We start from the raw sequence: 12,225 nt of genomic DNA, 5'->3' as shown, positions 1-12,225 counted from the left end.
CACTAGGCCATATTCCCTGCCCTCTTTCTTTCTTTCTCTTTCTTTCTCTTTCTTTCTTTCTTTCTTTCTTTCTTACTTTCTTTCCTTCTTTCCTCCCTTTCTTTCTTTCCCTCCCTACCTCCCTTCTTTCCTCCTTCCTTCCTTCCTTCCTTCCTTTCTTTCTTTCTTTCTTTCTTTCTTTCTTTCTTTCTTTCTTTCTTTCTTTCTTTCTTTCTTTCTTTCTTTCTTTCATGGGGCTTGAACTCAGGGCTTGGGCACTGTCCTTGAGCTTCTTCTTTTTTTTTTTTCTTTGTAAGTCGGCAGTGGGGCTTGAATTCTGTCCCTGAGCTCTTCAGCTCAAGGCTAGTGCTCTACCACTTTGAGCCACACCACCACTTCCAGTTTTCTGGTGGTTAATTGAAGATAAGCGACTCACGTGGACTTTCCTGCTGAGGGCTGGCTTTGAACCATGATTCTCAGATCTCAGCCTCCTGAGTAGCTAGGATTACAGATGTGAGCCACCAGCGCCTTTGTCCCTGAGCTTCTTGCTCAAGGTTAGCACTCTACCACTTGAGCCATAACACCACTTCCAGCTTTTTCTGTTTATATGGTAGTGAGGAATCAAAGCCAGGGCTTCATGTATGTTAGACAAGCACTCTACCACTAAGGCACATTCCCAGCCCACCCTCCTCTACTTTCTATAGCAATACTATTAATAACAAGACTTTCCAGGGGTAATATGAGAGAGGAGTGCTATCCCCTCTCTTGGCCTCAGGCCACAGTGTGACCTCCTCCCTGCTCTGGGACCTTCTAGAGTCCCAAGGCATCCTTTCTTCCTACTTTAAAAGTTTTTTTTGTGTCCATCCTGTGGTTTGAACTTGGGGTCTGGGTTGTCCCTGTGAGTTCTTTGTTTTGTTTCGTTTTGGTCAAGGCCAAGTCTGGTGTTCTACCACTTAAGCAGCAGCTCCAATTCCAGCTTTTGTTGCTTAATTGTAGATAAAAGTCTCACAGACTTTCCTGCCTGGGCTGGCTATGAACTGCAGTCCTCAGATCTCAGCCTCCTGAGTGGATAGGAATACAGACATGAGCCACTAGCAACTGGCCATCCTTTCTATTTGATTCCCCAACACACCAGTGGGCAGGGAAGAGGTCTGCATCATGGTACCTTCCTAAGGTTAATGGATGCTTCCTTTGGAGTGTCTGTACCCTCAGCCCATCTGGCTTTCCTCAACCCTGCCACGCTTGTCATTTGTTGTTACTTGGTTGTCCCACAGGGCAAAGAGCTGCTAATCGGGCCCTGGCAGCATGAGGCCCTCCGTAAATACTTGTCAGGTAAACAGTGGAGCATGGCTGGTGTCCAACTCTTTAACTGCATTTTTTTTTTGTCTTTTCTTTTTTGGTACTGGGGATTGAACATTGCACTTGCTAAGCAAGCACTTTGCCACTGAGCTACATCCCAGCCCTGGTGTCCAACTCTTAAGCACACTAGGTCTGTCACTAGGTCTCAGTCATCTCCGGAGACAGAGCTTCTCACTTTTCCATTACGGGGGGATGGGGTCTCTTTATGCTGCCCAGGCTGATCTTGCCTTCCATGCTCAAGTGATCCCCCTGCCTCAGCTTCCTGAAGAGCTGGGGCTGAAAGTGTCATGCCCCTTCCTCTATCACATTTTTGGTTTTCACCAGTACAGGGACTTGAACTCAGGGACCTGAACTTTCATTTTGGCCTTTTCTTTCAAGCGCTATGCCACTTGAGCCACATTTCCATTTCTGACTTTTTGGAAATATGAGTCTCATAGACTTTCCTTCACGGGCTGGCTTCTAACCTTGATCATTACATTTCAGCCTCATGAGTAGCTACCTAATACCTCAGGCATGAGTGCCCAGCTCCTACTTCTTGTCGCTTTCATCCCCCAGTTCCACAGATGAGGAGCTGAAGGCTTGGGCTGTGTGTCTTGCTGGAACTGTCACCCTTCTCCTCCTCCCTTGTGCCTGCCAGCCCCTCCACTTCCATGCCAGAAGTTGTCATCTGGTCACCAAAGCTGACTCTGCCCATGTGCCCAGAAGGCCTCAGGGCTGCAGAGCTAATGACCCAAGAGCTGTCCACAGTCAGCAGTGACAGGAGCGGATACAGACACATCTAAGTCCCCCTCCCTGGGCTGCATGCTATGCACTGATTTCCAGAGTCCTCAGCAGGGATGGGATGGCCTTCTGGTGCCCACAGGAAAGCCTTGTTCTCCTTCCTTTCTTCTTCCTTTCCTTCCTTCTCATTTCCTTCTTCCTTCGTTCATTCTTTCCTCCCTCTCCTTCCTTCCTTTCTTCCTTCCTCCCTCTCCTTTCCTTCCTTCTTCCTCCCTTCCTCCCTCTCTTCTTCCTTCCTTCTTTCCATCCTTTCTCCTTCCTTCCTTCCTTCCTTCCTTCCTTCCTTCCTTCCTTCCTTCCCTCCTTCCTTCCTTCCTTCCTTCCTTCCTTCCTTCCTTCCTTCCTTCCTTCCTTCCTTTCCTTATCTCTTGCAGGTTTGCTTGCTTGCTTGCTTTCCTTCCTACTTTTCTCTCTCTGTCTTGTGCCAGTACTAGACCTTGAACTCAGGGCATGGACACTGTCCTTGAGCTTTTTCACTCAAGGTTGGTGTTCTACCACTTCAACTGTAGCTCTACTTTTTGGCTTTTTGTAGTTAATTGGAGATAAGAGTCTCATAGCCTTTCCAGCCTGAGTCAGCTTTGAACCTTCATCCTCAGATCTCAGCCTCCTGAGTTTCTAGGATTACAGGCGTGAGCCACGGGTACCTGGCTAATAGGTTTTCTCTTTGGAACTCATCATCAGGTATGTCCTGCCTTGAATGGGGACAGGACCTCACAATCAGGTATGTCCTGCCTTGAATGGGGACAGAACCATTCTGGCGATGGCCCTGGACCTCCAGCGTCCCAAGTCCACATCTCAGAGATGGTGATCGCTGGTGAGATGGTGCTGTGGGCACTGCTCCCGCTTGCATGCCACCGGCTCTAGCAGAGGGCCCGTTCCACTGGGGGCACAGAAGGGAGGTCAGTCTCCTGGATTCCACCTGGCCTGCCCAGCCCAGACTGGAAGAGTGTGCTCTCTTCTCTTCTCTTCCAGAGTATTTTCAAACAGTTGCCTTGGCCCTTTAGCTTTGCAGCACAGTAGGGCCCTGTGGCAAATGTTTCTGTAGGCGGCCTCTGCTTTCACAGACTGAAGTAGAAGCCCAGCTGTGCCCTCACTTTGGCTTGCAGGGAGCCCTGAACTTCTTCTACTAGACAATTGCCACCACCCCACTCACCCCTCCAAGCCATTTCTCCTAGCCTCTAGACCAGAGTGCTCCAAAGGCATAGCTGAGTTCATCTGCCACTCTACTAGAATCTTTCAGTGACTTGTCTGACAATTAAAAACACATCAACCAGCATCCAACACAATGGGGCCACTTCAGATCTCCTTACCTTTCAGAAGTCACCTGGTTTCTAGTCATGGAATTCCACAGCAGTTCGGGCCACAGGGCCTTTGCCCCTGCTTAGACCTCAGTCTATCCAGCAGGCCTTTGGAGGAGTTCCCTTCACCACCCCACCTCCACCAAATAGTCTTTCCTTCATTATCTTCTTTAAAATCCCTGTCTCTGCTGGGCACTGGTGACCCACACTTGTAATTCTAGCTACTAAGGAGGCAGAGATGTGGGAATCATGGTTTGAAAACAGTCCAAGCAGAAACTTCCATAAGACTCTTATCTCTAATCCCACACATGTAAAAAGCTGCAAGTGGCGCTGTAGCTTAAGTGGTAGCACACTACTCTTGAGCAAAAGAAGCTCAGGGACAGCACCCAAGCCCTAAGTTGAAGACCCAGGACCAGTGCGCGCATGCATGCATGTGTGTGTGTGCACGCGCGCGCGCACACACACACACACACACACACACACACACTCCCATTTCCTTTCCTCCTTGATCTGCCTCTGTCTGGTAGCCACTGTTACCATGGAAGGCACTCTCATGTATGGCATCTGTTTCCTGGGTGTCAGCTCCTGAGATCAGGGGCTGTCTCCATCTTCAGTGGAGTTGGTGCTGAACTGAGCGGATGGATGCTGCAACCACCAAGAGGAGGTAGATAGATACACTAGGGTGCATACACATCTTGGTCCCAAGGTCCCCAAGGAGAACAGCCTCCTTTCTAAGCTGTGCTTCAAAGACACCTGCAAGCTCTCAGATCTCTCACCAGCTTCAGCCTTTCCAATATTCCATTTTCCATCCAGGCTTCTCACCATCCCATGGGAGCCCCCCAGAACCATGGGGAGTACAGCTTTTGTCTCCAGGTGGATGTGGGGCCTGGCAACTGGGCCCTGGGCACTCCAGATCTTTGTCAGGCTTCTCCTGGTCCCATGGGTCTGTGGTGGCCTCTGCTCAGCAACCTGGGCCCCAGCTGGAGGGAACAGATCCCCGAGGGAAGAGACTGGAAAGTGAGACTCCAGGGCCTGCACCCCTCCAGGGAAGGGGTCCTGCAAGAGGAGAGGCTCCCTGGGGAGCTGTCCAGCTCCAATCACAGGTACCCCTCTCCCCAGGGTGCTGCCCCCAAGGGAGGCCCAGCCACAGATACAGCAGGCCATGTCTCTGGGGGTAGGTCAGGCCACTGACAACTTGCTTGGAAAAGTTTCCTAGCGCTCTGTCTCTCTCTAGGGTGCTTCTGGCCTCCTGGGCTCCTGCCCCTCCATGGAGGACAGGGGCATAGGCCCCAAGAAGCCCAGGTCCTGGCTGGCCTCACTCTTTCCAAGGTGTGTCTCAAAAGGCAAGCAGTCATGGAGAATCCGAGTCAGGGCCTGAAAGATCTCATACCTCTTATCAGGACTAGGCCTAGCTTTGTAGCTCTACCACACCCTATCTTCCCACGACAGGATCCTGTCTCAAAGTCAGAAAGTGCCTCCTTAGGTCTAACTGCCATCTGTCCTCCTGTCATATAAAAGATCAGACTAGATCCATATCCTGGGTGAGAAGGAAGTTTGACTTAAAGACCAATGAAGTCAGGTGTTGGTGGCTCATGCCTGTAATCCCAGCTATTCAAGAGGCTCAGATCTGAGGACTATGGTTCAAAGCCAGCCGAGGCAGGAAAGTCTGTGAGACCCCTAGCTCCAATTAACCACCAGAAAACCAAAAGTGGTGCTGTGGCTCAAGTGGTACAGCACTAGTCTTGAGCTGAAAAGCTCAGAGACAGTGCCCTGGCCCAGAGTTCAAGTCCCATGACTGACAAAAAAAAAAAAAAAGACCAATGAGTAGTCACCTGCAGGTGGCTCACATCTGTAACCCTAGCTACTGAGTTGGCTGAGATCTGAGCATCATGTTTCAAATCCAATTCAGACAGGAAAGTATGTGAGGCTACTATCTCCACAATTAGCCACCAAAACAAGTTGGAAGTGGAGCTGTGACTCAAGTGGTAAAGTGCCGGGCTTGAGCACATAAAAGCTCACGGACAGCACCCAGGCCCTAAGTTGAAGCCCTAGGACCAACACAAAAAATAAAAATCCTAAGGACCAACACATGCAGGCAAGTGTTGTTACTTCCTTTCTTCCTCCTCTGTGGACTTGAACATGATGGTACAGGATGGGGGACGTGTGTGTGTGTGTGCATGCAGCCTGGGCCTGGGGCATTTTCACCACCATGTTTCTCCCTGTGTGACTTCTACAAGGGTCTAGAGCTCTGTAGCTGCTAGGTTTCCATCTCTACATGAGCAGAGAGCAGATCTCCACCTTTAGGCTCCAGGTGGGAGCAGCCTGCGCAGGTTGGCAGTCACTGCTGCTACAGGCCGTCCCCTTGCCTGACATCCTTGGAACCATAGCTGGAGTTATTTGGTTTGTTTGTTTTTGGTATCAGCCCTAGGGCTTGAACTCGGGGCCTAGGAACTGTCCTTGAGTTTCTTTTACTCAAGGCTAGCCCTTTACTACTTGAGCCACAGCTCCATTTTCTTTTTTTTAGGGTAGTTTATTAGAGATAAAAGTCTCATGGGCTTTCCTGCCCTGCAGTCTTCAAACAGTAATGCTTAGATCTCAGCCTCTTGAGTAGCTAGGATTACAGGCATGAGCCACTAGTACTGACTGCAGTTGGAGTTTCTTGAACTTGGAACATTTGTGTACACATAACAAGGCACCATGAGGATGGAACCCAAGTCAAAGCACATTCACTTATGTTCCAGATACTCCTCATAACATAATTTTCTATCACTTTGCTCATGAATCAAAGTATGATATAGATACTTTTCTGCTGATGACACCAGGTGGAAGATGGGGGAGATCAGAAATGGCGTCCTACGTGGCTCTGCTGCTGGCCCTGCACAAGGGTGCTGGTGGAAGGGTCCCCGTCCTCCTGACTGGCAGGCATGGATGGGTGTGCATGCTCTCCCAGGACTGTGAGAAGACCAGAATGAAGCCTGGGACAAGAACTACCCCCTTCCCTCCAGGGGACTCTCCTTACTCAAAACCCGAAGGTGCAGATGCGAATAGCCTACATCTGGGTACAGCACTGGGAGTCACCCCTACCAGCAAGGGGACCACCAGCAAGTCTCCAGGTCCCCATGTGGGTACTGCTGGGAGCGGGGAGCAGGGGGCACTAGGGGCTTAGCAAGGGCTCAGGAGAAGGAGTCTCTGGCTCTGAAGTTAAGGCACCCAAGAGGACCTCCTCAGATGTGGGAGGCCAGGGAGGCCCCAGGGGAGACACGGGCCTATGTCTGTTTCAGGGCCCACTTTGGGTATTTGTGGGTTGCATGTGAATTTTGTCACTTAATTCTTTGACCCGTGGGTGACTCCCATGAGCCTGTCTTTGGTGTATAGGTTGCGCCAGGAGCATAGGGCTCCTTCCTGCAGAGGCTTTTACAATTGCATTCTTTTTATGGAGAAGCCTCTAGGTTTTAGGTTTTAATGAGGTATCGGTAGGGCACAACCTGACTTTTTTTTTCCTTTTTGTCTTTCTGTTGTTGTTGTTGGTGGTGATGATCATGGGGCTTCAACACAGGGCCTGGGCACTGTCCTTGAGCTCTTCAGCTCAAGGCTCTGTCACTTTGAGCCACAGTGCCACTTCCAATTTTCTGAGGGTTAATTGGAGGTAAGAACCTCATGGACTTTCCTGCCCAAGCTGACTTTGATCCTCGATCCTCAGATCTCATCCTGTTCAGTAGCTGGGATTACAGGCATGAGCCACTGGCACCCAGCGTACAACTGACTTTCAAAACCTTCCTGCGATGGTAGTGGGGAGAAGGGATGGAGGAGCTAGAGTGGAAGAAAGGAGGGAAAGCGGGTCAGAGAGGCCTCCAGCTCAGAGGTGGGGGAGGCCTGGCTCCAGGATGTGCCAATGGACAGACGGAACAGATGTGGGCTACACATCACCCAAATGTCAGTGGGCACCAAGAGTCGTTAGCAATGCACTCAGGCTACTTTCTCTATGCAATCCACTCATGCTGGATCTACCGTGCACCTGCCTCAGCACTAGGCTAATCTGTTCTGTACTGTTGAGGTCCTTTGGCATCACGTGCCAGCAGAGACCAAAGCTCAGCGCTGTCGTGGGCAGGGTAGCTTCCACTCCCAGCCTCCCTGCTGCTGTAGCATCCTCCTGACCACCTTCTGGTAGGCCCTCTTAGACCAAGGGTTCCCCTAGCTCCTGCATTCTGCCTCAGCCCTGTAAAGTACCCTGCTTCCATATTGCATCCTGCCAAGTCACAAGATCTGTCTCCTAGCTTGGCAGTGCCCAGGGAAGGCCTGGAAACGTCCCTCTTCTGTGGTATAATTGCCAGTATTACAGTCTGGCATTTAGAAGCATCTGAAAAATGGGGTGCTTTAGGATGGCAAGTGTGTCCCTACCCACCTGCCTGGCTCAGGGTTTCTGCTCTGTGGTAATGGTCAGGTTGCACATTGGGGTTACTCCAGGCCTCCCTTGAACACCTGCTTTGTAATTATTTCTACAGCTTATTGCCCCCATCTTACCAAGAAGAAGGCCAAAGTCCCTTGTCACAAGAGCCTGGGGTTATGCTGCCCCTATGCCAGCACACAGCTTTTTGTGGCCTCTCAGGGGCATAGGAAGCCTCCTTCTTCTGTGAAAGGACCCCCCCCACCCACTCTTGGACCGCAACCTGTCTACCCAGCTCAATGGGAAGGGTCTGTTAAGCATCTAATCTGCATCTGTCTGCAAATCCCCTTTTGTTCTTATGCCAGTCCTGGAGCTGGAACTCAGGGCCTGGATGCTGTCCCTGAGCTCTTTTTGCTCAAGGCTAGTGCTCTACCACTTGAGCTACAGCACCACTTCTGGGTCCTTGATGGTTAATTGGAGATAAGAGCCTCACAGAGTTTCCTGCTTGGAATGATTTTGAACTGTGATCCTCAGATCTCATCCTCCTGAGTAGCTAGGATTATAGGTATGACAAATACACTTTTTTTTTTTTTTTTGGTCATGGGACTTGAACTTAGGGCCTGGGAGCTGTCTCGGTTCTTTTGCTCAAGGCTGGCACTCTATCACTTTGAGCCATAGCACCACTTCCAGTTTTCTGGTGGTTAATTGGCAATAAGAGTCTCATGGGGACTTTCCTGCCCAGATTGGCTTCGAATCATGATCCTTAGATCTCAGCCTCCTGAGTAGCTAGGACTACAGGCATGAGCCACTGTTGCCCGGCACAAACATACTTCTGAATGCATCTAATAGTCAATTCTTTCTTCTGTCTTTAACCTGCTCAGTTGATGTCACGTGGACCTATCTACAGGATCTCCAGTCCCTAGCTTCTGCCCTTACCTTGGGCTCTTCACAGCAGCACCATACAGTACAAGCCACATACAAAATCCAAAGTTTTCTTTAATAGTTTTTTGTTTGTTTGTTTTTAGCTTCTCAGGAGACTGAGATCTGGAAGATCAAGGTTTGAGGCAAGCCTGAGCATAAAAGTCCTTGAGACTCTATCACAATTAGCCAGCAAAATACTGATTGACAGCATGGCTCAAGTGAGAATGTTAGCCATGAGCAAGAACGCTGAATGAGAGCAGGAAGCCCTGAGTTCAAATCCTGGTTCTTCAAGAAGAAAATTTTTAGGCACGGCTGAGAAAGGAATACACAGCTCCATGCCTGCAAAGTACACTAATCAGCTACCTCCCAAGCCCCTCAAAATTAATTAATTATCTACTTACTTATTAGTAAGTACACAGCTTCTCCCTGTGTAGCCAACCCAGGCTGGCCTGGAACTTGTAATTCTTCCATCCCAATCTCCACAGTGTTAAAACTTTATTTTTGATTGACATGGGAACATTGTCTATCTCTTGCTGGTACAGTACTCACTCATCTGGCAACAAAGTCTTGAATTCAATGCCCAACATCACAAAAATAAAAATAAATCTACAAATAAACACATTGAATGGTAAAAGAAAAAAATACCCTGAGACATGATCAATTACACAGGTCTCTAGACATTCATACAGAGTGAGACCAAAGGAGAATATTCTTAGGAGAGGATCACAAAGGTACAAAAGCTATGTGCATCTGATCATATAAAATAATATTTATCTAAATGAACTCCAGGAAATGGAAAAAAGAGGATTTTTTTCTTTGTTGCTGTTTTTATTTTCCATTTGTCTTGTTTGTTTGTTTATCTGTTTTGGGGAGGGCAAGGGGACAGCACAGAAATGGAGGGACAAAGGGTGAACAAATGAAGCAGTGATTCTCCCTAGACACTGTGTTGAAAATAAACTTCTGCTTGTGGGTGGGGGGGAAAAATGGGAGTGAGGGAAGGGGTGACATTGTTCAAAAAGAAACATACTCATAGCCAGGAGCTGGTAGCTCATGCCTGTAATAATCCTAGCTACTCAGCAGACTGAGATCTGAGGATCCCAGTTTGAAGCCAGTCTGGGCAGGAAAGTTCATGAGATTCTTATCTCCAATAAAATACTCAGAAAAAGCCAGAAGGGGTGCGTGGCTCAAGTGATAGAGTGCTAGCCTTGAGTACAAAGAGGTTCAGGGACAGTGACCAGGCCCTGAGTTTAAGTCCCAGGCCCTGAGTTAAAGCCCCATGACTGACAAAAAAAAAAAAAAGCTACTAAAGCAAAAAAGGGTTCTGGTGTTGCTCCAGGAGGAAGCTTTGAGCTCAAGCCCCAATATCTCTATTTCTGATTCCACTTTTCTCTATTTCTGATTCCTCTTAGATTTCACAAACGATGATTGCCTTTTGGTGCTTAGCTTTTAAAAGTAGTAAGAAATAGGTAAGATTTATTATTTTTGTTTATTTATTTAGTTATTTTGTTGGCCATGAGGCTTCATCTCAAGGGCCTCGATTCTGTCCTTGAGCTTTTTTGCTCAAGGCTAGGACTCTACCATTTTGAGACATAGCTCTACTTCCAGTTTTCTGGTGGTAAGCTGGAGATAAGAGTCTCATAGACTTTCCTGCCTGGGCTGGCTTTGAACCTCCATCTTCAAATCTCAGTCCCCTGAGTAGCTAGGATTACAGGCATGAACCACCAGTGCCTGACTAATTGTGTGTGTGTGTGTGTGTGTGTGTGTGTGTGTGTGTGTGTGTGTACGCACACGCCAGTCCTTAGGCTTGAGCTCAGGGCCTGGGCACTGTTCCTGAGCTTCTTTTGCTCAAGGGTAGTGCTGTATTGCTTGAACCACAACTCTGATTCTTGCATTTTTAATTTTTTTGTAATTTATTGGAGATAAGAGTTTTTTTTTTTTTTTTTTTTTTTTTGCCAGTCCTGGGCCTTGGACTCAGGGCCTGAGCACCGTCCCTGGCTTCCTTTTGCTCAAGGCTAGCACTCTGCCACTTGAGCCACAGCGCCACTTCTGGCCGTTTTCTGTATATGTGGTGCTGGGGAATCGAACCCAGGGCCTCATGTATACGAGGCAAGCTCTCTTGCCACTAGGCCATATCCCCAGTCCCTGGAGATAAGAGTTTTGATACTTTCCTTCCCAGGCTGGCTTTGAATCATGATCTTCATATTTCAGCTTCCTGAGTAGCTAGGTGTGAGCCACTGGCTCATGGCTGTAAAATATATTTTAATACTATATTTTAAACCAATTTTATCCAAACTGTACCATTTGAGCATGTGAATGTGTCCAGGGGGTTATTTGTCTCTTTTTAGTGACTCATTTTTAAATTCATTTATTTATTTATTTGCCAGTCCTGGTGCTTGGGACTCGGGCCTGAGCACTGTTCCTGGCTTCTTTTTGCTCAAGGCTAGCACTCTACCACTTGAACCACAGCACCACTTCTGACTTTTTTCTATATATGTGGTGCTGAGGAATGGAACCCAGGGCTTCATGCATGCTGGGTGCTGGGCAAGCACTGTACCGCTAAGCCACATTCCCAGCCTCAGGCTGCTTTTTTTTTGTTTTTTTTTTTTTAAATAAAGGTAAGTGGAGTGAGTTTATTTGAAGGTGAAAGGAAAGCCATGAAAGTAAGTAGGAAGATTTGCAAGACTTCCAGAGTGGGGAAAGGGCCCTCCCCATCATCCCACGAGGGAAAGACCCTTGCTCGGCACTTCTGATCCCCACTCGGGCCCCACCTCCAGGGCTGCATTTCTTCTGTGGAGATCAGAGTCTCCAAGATCGCTCTGGACGCTGGTCCTCAGAGCCCAGTCCTCACAACTAGAGCTAAGAGGCATGAGCCAGGCTCCTGGCTGGAGAACTGGGTGTTTCAACAGCAAGCAGGAACATTCTCAAGAGAATAGCTGTAAAGTGATAAAAGGAATCTGATAAAAATAAGAGACTGGGGTTAAAGAACTAAAACATCTAAAGATGTAGTTTTTTAAGCCAGGCATCTTTCTATTTTGCATTATAAGCCTCAGGCTAAGAGCACTGGAGCCACAGTCTAAAAACTAGAGTCAGAATAAGGAGTAGACTTTGGCTTCTTGCTGAGTGGAAATCTAGGGGCAAGAGAAAAAACTTCCAGCACAAACATACAGACAAGTATGGAGCCTAGCTCCTAAGTGAATTTTATTCGCTTTCTGGACTCATGAAGAAGAAACACTTCCCTTAAGAATTCAAAAAAGGAGGAGGAACAGCTTCGTGTCTGAAATACATAAATTTTGCATGGGCTCCTACCTGTGAGAAAGTAAGTTGCTAAGGATAATGGACCGCTCCGTGATCTGGGGCACCTTAGGCAAAGTCACAAAATGTCTACTAAAACTACACCTCCACAGAAGGAAGGAGAAAGGGAGTAAGAAGAAAAACTTTAGAAGCTGCTTCCTCATTCTCAGAGGAAAACTGTCCTTTAATTTGAAGCAACGCAGAGCAATGTTC

This window comes from Perognathus longimembris, unplaced genomic scaffold (assembly GCF_023159225.1).
Source record: "Perognathus longimembris pacificus isolate PPM17 unplaced genomic scaffold, ASM2315922v1 HiC_scaffold_5663, whole genome shotgun sequence".
NCBI classification, from domain to species: domain Eukaryota; kingdom Metazoa; phylum Chordata; class Mammalia; order Rodentia; family Heteromyidae; genus Perognathus; species Perognathus longimembris.
Note: the sequence above shows the minus strand (reverse complement) of the source record.